This window comes from Penaeus monodon, chromosome 38, assembly GCF_015228065.2.
Source record: "Penaeus monodon isolate SGIC_2016 chromosome 38, NSTDA_Pmon_1, whole genome shotgun sequence".
NCBI classification, from domain to species: domain Eukaryota; kingdom Metazoa; phylum Arthropoda; class Malacostraca; order Decapoda; family Penaeidae; genus Penaeus; species Penaeus monodon.
Genome location: NC_051423.1, coordinates 1,136,608 through 1,145,001, shown reverse-complemented (window position 1 = coordinate 1,145,001; position 8,394 = coordinate 1,136,608). Strand labels below are relative to the sequence as shown.

At 39.7% G+C, this 8,394-nt stretch overlaps 1 long non-coding RNA gene across 1 annotated transcript in view; it reads left to right on the top strand.

The window, feature by feature from the left end:
• The first annotated feature begins 7,185 nt into the window (after positions 1-7,185).
• The window catches only part of LOC119596911, a 2,526-nt gene continuing 1,317 nt past the window's right edge, over positions 7,186-8,394 (top strand). Inside the window, exon 1 of the long non-coding RNA XR_005230788.1 lies at positions 7,186-7,241. This is a non-coding gene — a long non-coding RNA (uncharacterized LOC119596911). The remainder of the gene's footprint in view (positions 7,242-8,394) is intronic.

The following is an 8,394-nucleotide window of genomic DNA, read 5'->3' as shown; positions in this document are numbered from 1 at the left end:
TATTATTTTATTATTTATTATTATTATTTATTATTATTTTTATTATTATTATTAAAAAAATTTTTTATTATTACATTAAAAAAAAAAATTATTTTTTTTTTTATTATTATTATTATTTAATTTATTTTTAAAAATTTTTTTTTTTGTTTTTAATTTTTAATGTTGTTGTTAATGTTGTTTTGGTATTATTTCGATTATTTTATTATATTTTATTATTATTATTAGTTTTATTTTATTATCATTATTTTATTATTCTTTTTATTATTATTATTTTTTATTATTTTATTGTTTTAAATTTTTTTATTATTATTATTTCTTTTATTATTAATATTTTTTATTAATTTTCTTATCACTCCCCTTTTTCTTTTCTTCTTTTTCTTCCTTCTTTTTCTTCTTATCATTTTCTCCTTTTCTTCTTCTTTTCTTCTTGTCATTATTTTATTAATTTTATTATTATTATTTTTTATTTTTGTTTTTTGTTTTTTTTATCACACATAGATTTTTATTATCATTATCTTATCGCCCCTTTTTACTTATTTTTATTAGCATTTTTAGATTGCTTTTATTTTGTTATTTAATTTTATTTCTTAAAATTTATTATTACACATTTATGTGAAAAATATTATTTTTTCATTATTTTTTATTATCTTTATTTTTAATATTTATTATCATTACATTATTTTTTTATTATTTTATTTTGTTATTATTATTTATTATTATTATTATTATTATTATTATCATATTATTATTATTATTATTATTATTATCATTATAATTATTATTATTACTATTATTATTATTATTATTATTATTATTATTAATATTATTATTGTTATTATTATTTTTTTGTTATTATCATCATATTATCATCATCATCATCTTATTATTGTTATTATTATTATTATTATTATTGTTACTATTATTATCATCAATATTATTATTATTATTCGTATTACTATTATTATTATCATCATCTATATCATTATTGCTACTATTATCATCATTATCATTATTATCATAATTTTTATTTTATATTATTATTATTATTATTATTATTATTATTATTGTTATTATTGTTATTATTATTATCGTTATTTTTATTATTATTATTATAATTATTATTATTTTTATTATTATCATTATTATTACTCTCTGCCACCAACACAAGGCAGGCTAGGCAGACGGCGTGCTATCCACAGGGTCGTGAACACTGAACAGCTCCAAGAGGCACCGAACACCACAGCGTCTCAGAACCCCAGGAGAGGAAACGCCAAGTGGCGAGGCAGGGCCCCGAAGTAACACAAAATGACAGTCTTTCTTTTATGTACACAAGTTATTTACCCGTACACTTTTCTATAAGCACAATACAGGGGGAAACCGCATGTCACAGCTTATAACATGAGCAACACAAAGGTTATCCAGGTCCCAGAGCACACACAGGTCTGCACATGGCAGCACCCAACTCCGTCTCTTCTTGCCTTGTTCCCTTCCGCTCACAGCCATTTGCTTCATGTTTGCCCAGGTCCCTTCATGTTTTAACCTATGCCCAGGTCTCTTTTTCATGTTAACCAATGTTTCTCACAGGTCAAGACGCCACTGGCATAGCACTATCCGCCCCCTATCAAGCGGACGACCCGTCTGCTCTGACATACCTAAAACATGAAACAAAATACAGAAAATTTACATCAAATTAGTCTCGGAACAAACAAAATTCTTTTACAACAAAAGTAACCGTAATTGTAACTCAGTTTCTCTAGAACACAAAAAACGTTTCATCCAAGCGCGCTTTCTTCACTCTCGCTGGGTCGCCTGGAGTAGGATGGGCGGACGGTAGATGGCAGTAGTCACCCAGAGGGGTATCTTCTGCCTCCAAGACGGCTCATGGTCACCACTGACGTCTGTTGCATCAGGGGGGGGGGGGGGGGCCTCACCGTCCAAATGCTCGTCCTTATCTCGGTCAGCAGCGTCTGCCAGCGTCCCTCATCGCCGCTACTGGGGTTAACGTCAATCTTCTTTTTCACCATGTCCAGGAGTAGCTTCCTGCCCCCCATGTAACGCCACCAGCAGACGGTCGTTTTTTCTTTCGGGGGGGGGGGGGGGGGGGAAAGATGCGAATTCGATAGGTGAACTCAGAGAGGGCCGCTAACCACCAGGGGCTCTGTAGCTTGTTGAGAGCCCTCACTTCAGACGCGGGTTATGGGCAGCCACACTCTGTTCACCTATGTTGTACCTCAACTTCCCTCCTCTCGCCGGTCATAGGTCTCATTCATGGCATGGCCGGGCTACCTTGAGCTTGCCACGAACGCGTCGGTGCAACCTCCGCCTGTTTATGCCGGCGCCCGTGCGCCAGTCCTCAAGGAAGTCAGGCAACGGCCCCACACCAACCAACTCCTTCGCTCCCCGAACGACTCTTCTGGACGCTCACACTTCCTCCAAGTGCCCAGCTTTGGCACCAGCTGGCACCTTCATGGCCTTTAATCGGAGAAGTTAGGCTCCCAACACGTGTAACCTAAACCCCTCCCCTGGTACAACAAGGCCTCCTCCCAACCGCTACGGACTCAGCCAGCTGCGGTTTTTGAATGTGCTCCACGATGCCTCTACCTCCACGCATCACTCCTTGACAGTCGACACTGGATTCTAGAACTCTGTCCTGGGGGCATAGGTGCAGTTCGCTCTCCGTAACTACCTCTGCACAGCCACCTCTGGAAGCAAAGGCCATCTTTCAACCATGCACCCTCTCCATCTTCTGCCCAAGTTGACACAAAGAACCCTTACTCTGCGTCAGGTAGTTCAAGGCCCAGCAGAGTGCTCGTCAAGATTGGCCACATACACTGCAGCCGCTGCAACTGTGCTGCCCACGCCAATCGAGCCTCCTCTGCCCCTTGAGCTGCACACAATATCCGTGCACCACACAGTCTCTGTGGTGCATCTGGAAGTTGCATAGTGGCCAACATATCACAGGCCGCCTAGGGTCCTTCTCGCCCAGTGTCCACTGTCAGGCGGCATGGCTTCCGCATCTATTGAGCCTCCACCTGCATCGGCTGTTTTGCGGCAGCTTACCCAAGTCGGGGCCCGGAACCGAGCGACGGCTTGGGTTTCGCCCCCTTCTCCAGCCTTCCGAGTTTTCGCCTGTACCAATTCCTTAGCTTAGGACATGCCTCGGATTGTGACCGTACTTGCCACAGTCCCTTGCAGCACTGGCTGGAAGGCATCAGAATCCGTCCGTTTGAGAGGACGTTTTCTCACGCTCCCTCTGACACTGACTATTCTGGACCCTTCCTTACGCAAGCGCCGAACACAAGCTTGGAAGTGCTCGGGCTCACTTCCTCAATGCTACCTTTCTCCCTTTACCTTCCGGCCCCTGAGGTCATGGCAGGTCTGAGCAGCTGGCCCTAGGCCCCTGGTTGCATTCAGGAAGCCTCGAACTCAAGCCCTCGCCAGCGCCACCCTGCAGGTCCTCAGGGTGTGCCTGCCTTGACGTAGATTTGCAGCTGCTGGTCCTGCAAAGCGTCAACAAGAAATCGCGGGCCAGGACCCACAATCATCTCTTCGACGCAGGGTAACGACCTCCTTACCACAGCTGCCTCCACATCCTCGGCCAGACTGGGCAGTGGTCCCTCAGCCAGCGCTCACGAGTCAGCTTCTTTCAAGCCGGGCCCATATACCTCGGCCTGGTGGTTGTTGCCCGAACGACGTTTAAAGTCCTCCGCCACGCTGGTGTAAGACGCATGTTGTGATGCGGCAGATGCCCCACCTTATCCCCGCGAGGCCCCTTGCGCTGTTTACCAGCTGCAGGGCCTCTCTTCCTGGCTCCAGCCCGGGCAGATGCTAGCATTTCAAAATTGGGCGAATATATGCCTCCCAGGCCACCTTCCCAGTCGTACTCAGCTGGCTTACGCTTCACCAGAATGTCCTGGAGCCGAGGGTATGCAGGGTGGAGAACGCGTGCCGTAACTAACACGCCCGGGGGGGAAGGAAGGGGGTGGGGAGGCAACGAGGCGGGTTTGACCGGGACGGGTCGAGTTGCCGCCACCTATACCCAAGGGAGCTGTTCCGATTTGGTCCCCCAGCCTTCTGCAGAGACCACTGGCTCCGACACGATGCTGCGAGGCCCGAGGGTTTCTGCCACGGACCCAGGCAGACCCCAGTTAAATCTGACACTCTGGCATCGGTGTGGCCAGAACCTCGTCTCTGCCTTTCTCTGCTTGCAACGCTACTACCCGTGAACCGTGCCCGGGGGGGGGGGGGGGGGACAGGAAATCTTCACTTCCTCCCTCAGGCCTGAAACTCGCCCTTCAGAGTCTGCACCTCCTCCATCAGTTCACTCTTCACGCTGCTGCAGGCCTTGTCGGGTACTGCTGAGTTTCCATCTTCACAGAATGCAAGATTGCTCTGTAAACACCTCAACAGGTCGCCGAACTGTTCTCTGCCTTCCTTGCCTGCATTCTCGACGAGATGTTCTCGCCCTGCTCAGTGGTGCTCTCCTCTGTGCCTGCTCTTCTGCCCTTCTGCCATTTCTCCCTCATACCGGCCAGCATTGGCCAGTAATCAGGTCCATCTGGCTCGGCTTCACCTCACTCGTGCCTGCCTCAGTCATATGCCTCCTCTCCCTCAGGCTGCCGCCATCTTTGGACGACCATGATAAATCGGCGCGTCTCACTGATCAATATATCCACAAATCCCACATCCTGACACCATTTGTTACGACGCCGACCAGCCTCGTCTCTCTGCCACACACAAGGCAGGCTAGGCAGACGGCGTGCTATCCACAGGGTTCGTGAACACTGAACAGCTCCAAGAGCACCGAGCACACAGCGTCCCAGAACACCAACGAGGGAAACGCAAGTGGGCGAGGCATGGCACGAAATCCCAAATGACCAGTCTCCTTTATTTTACCAAGTTATTTACCCGTACACTTTTCTATAAGCCACAAGTACAGGGGGAAACCAGCATGCACAGCTTATAACAGGCAACACAAGTTTATCATGTCACCCAGGGACACACGAGGTCTGCAACAGGAGCAGCACGCAACTCCGTCTCTCTTGGCTTGTCCTCCGCTCCTCCGCTCACAGCCAGTTGCTTTCAATGTTTTGCCCGGGTCCCTTCATGTTTAACACATGCCCCGGTCATCCTTTTCATGTTAACAATGTTTCTCACGAGTCAAGACCACTGGCGTATCATTTTATTATTATTATTGTTGTTGTGTTGTTGTTGTTGTGTATTATAATTATTATTATTATTATTATTATTAATTATATTATTATTATTGTATTTGTGTTGTTGTTTTGTTATAATTATAATAATAATAATAATAATAATAATATTAATATTATTATTATTGTTATTATTATTATTATTATTTTATCATTTATTATTATTATTATTATTATTAATTCTTATTATTTATTATCATTATTATTATTTATTATTATTATTAGATTCATTATTATTATTATTATTACTATTATTATTGTTATTACTATTATTATTTTTATTATTATTATTATTATTAATTTTATTATTATTTTTTTTTTTTTCATTATTATTATTATTATTATTTTATTATTATTATTATTATCATTATTATTATCATTATTATCATTATTGTCATTATTATTATTTTGTTATTATTATCATTATTATTATTATCATTATCAACATTAGGACTTCTACTACTACTGCTGTTATTGTTATCATTATTCCTATATTCATGATCATAATTGTTATCATTGTTATTTTGATTATCATTATAATTGTTATCATTACTGATTTCAGTATTGTTACTATCATCATCATTACTATTACTATTAATGCCATCAAAATTGACATCGTTATCGCAACGGATATTCTTATTTTCATAATTTTCAACTTATCTCGATGTCAAGAATCCGCACCAATCTGTAGGCCTACGGCATAAATTAATCAGTTATCACGATTATTGTCCTTATTATTGTTATCGTAATTGTGTTAAGATCATTCTCATTATAGTTACTATTTTTATATTATCATGATTATTACTATTATCATTATCATGATTATTATCGTTATCATGATTATTATTATTATCATTATCATCATCATTATTGTTATCATTATTATCATCATTATTGTTATCATTTTCATTATTGTTATTATTATCATTACCATGATTAACATTATCCTTATTATTATTGTTGTTGTTATTATCATTACCATGATTAATATTATCATTATCATTATTGTTATTATTAGTATTACCAAGAATAATACCATCATTATTGTTATTAGTATTATTATTATCATTAGTGTTATTATTGTTGTAATTATTATTAGTTGTACTATTGTCATTATTATTATTATTATTATCATTATTGTTGTTGTTTGTTGTTGTTATCATCATCACCATCATCATCATCATTGTCATCATTGTCATCATTGTCATCATCATAGTAGTGTAACCATTATTACTATCATTATTTTCCATAACATTACTTTATTCTTAGAGAGGGAGAGGGAGAGAGAGAGAGAGAGAGAGAGAAGAGAGGAGAGGAGATAGAGAGAGAGAGAGAGAGAGAGAGAGAGAGAGGCAGAGAGAGAGAGGAGAGATAGACATACAGACAGACAGACAAACATGACAGAGAGAAGAGAGAGAGAGAGAGAGAGAGAGAGAGAGAGGGGAAAAAGAGAGAGAGAGGGGGGGAAAAGGAGAGGGGAAAAAAAACAGCAAAAAAAAAAAAAAAAAAAAAAAAAAAAAAAAAAAAAAAAAAAAACAAGAAGCAAAGAAAAAAAGAAACAGACAAAAAAAGAGAAAGAGAGGGGAAAGGAGAGAGAGATTGGAGAGAGAGAGAAAAAAAGGAGGAGAGAGAGAGAGAGAAGAGAGGGGGAAAGGAGAAAGGGAAAAAGGAGGAGAAAAAGAGAGAAGAAAGAAAGGAGGGAGAAAAGGAGGAGAGAGAAAAAAGGAGGAAAGAGAGAAAAACAGGAAAGAGAGGAGAAGAGAAAAAGGAGAGAGAGAGAGAGTGAAGATGATTGAGAAAAGAGGGAGAGAGTAAATGAGAGTAAAAAGAAAAAGCAAAGACAAAACAGACACAGAAAAACCACAAAAAGGGAAAAGATATCTACGCACCCCAACACACACACACACACACACATGCTGCAGTTTCCGGACAATGTGTGTTAGCAATAAATTCCCTCCCAATTCTTGTCAGTGAGAGGGGCGCTTTAGTCCCGTTGCAGAGGAGCTAGTGTGCAATTGCATCATGAAGGTTGTGCTGTTTGACAAGCTATTTGTGATAAGATACTTGTGTCGCGTGTGCTGTCCGTTCAGGTGCCTTTGGGTTTCTTCATACGATATCTTTTATATGATACCATGATTATTAATATTATTATATATAATATATATATATATATTATATTTTATATTATTTAATATAATATATTTATGTATATTTATTTTATATTTATATTTATTTATATTATTATATATTTTTAAATTTTATATTATTTTATATATAATTTATATATATAATTATATGCACACCACAACACCTACAGACACACCCAACACACACGTACACCACCCCACACACACACACACAACCACACACACACGTGGTGTTTGTGTTGGGGGTGTGTGTTTGATGTTTAGATCGATAGATGTGTATGCATTTTCAATGGTCTGGTCTGGCTTACCTCAATTTCTAAAGCTAAAGATCAAACTATTCTTTCGGTCTATTACAAAAAAATATATATAATTTGACATCTGCACCCGCGCCATTTTTACCAGGCGGGGGGATTTCCTCACATAGTTCTTTTTGGATTTGGAAACTGTGGAATATTTAAACGAAGTTGATAACCTATCTATGCAAGGATAGCCTCTTCCTCAAACTCAGTCAATCTCTTATCAGCCTGCAGGTTCTCGGCACAGGAATGATAAGGTATCTTCTCCACAATAAGCATTTTGCACCGGAACTGATTCAGTCAATGCGCGACCCCATCGCCTCGACCTTTCACGTGACCCCACTAATCTGACCTCTTACCTGGCAACACTGCAGTATCCAGAGCTGAACCACTCATAAACATTTTTCCTTGTCACACTATACTCGTGAGAAGTGAGAAAGAGTAATCAGGAAAGTAATTCAAAAAAATGAAATCAATCTTCTTCATAAACCTCAACCCCAAACTATTAGCAGGAAATACCCGCCTGTACAAAATCCTGGACAGGGAAATGTCCGCCTACGTAAAACTTGGAATGAAGGAAATGCCTGTCCAGGTGAAGCCACGCGCGGGGATGTGCCCTTGTGGCCAAACGTAGGGCTGAAGCGAAAAGTCCAGCGAGATAATGTCTGACTCAAGGCTTGGTTACCAAAGTCGATGATTCCGAGATATCAGACGAAATTAATGGTAAACATTGAATAT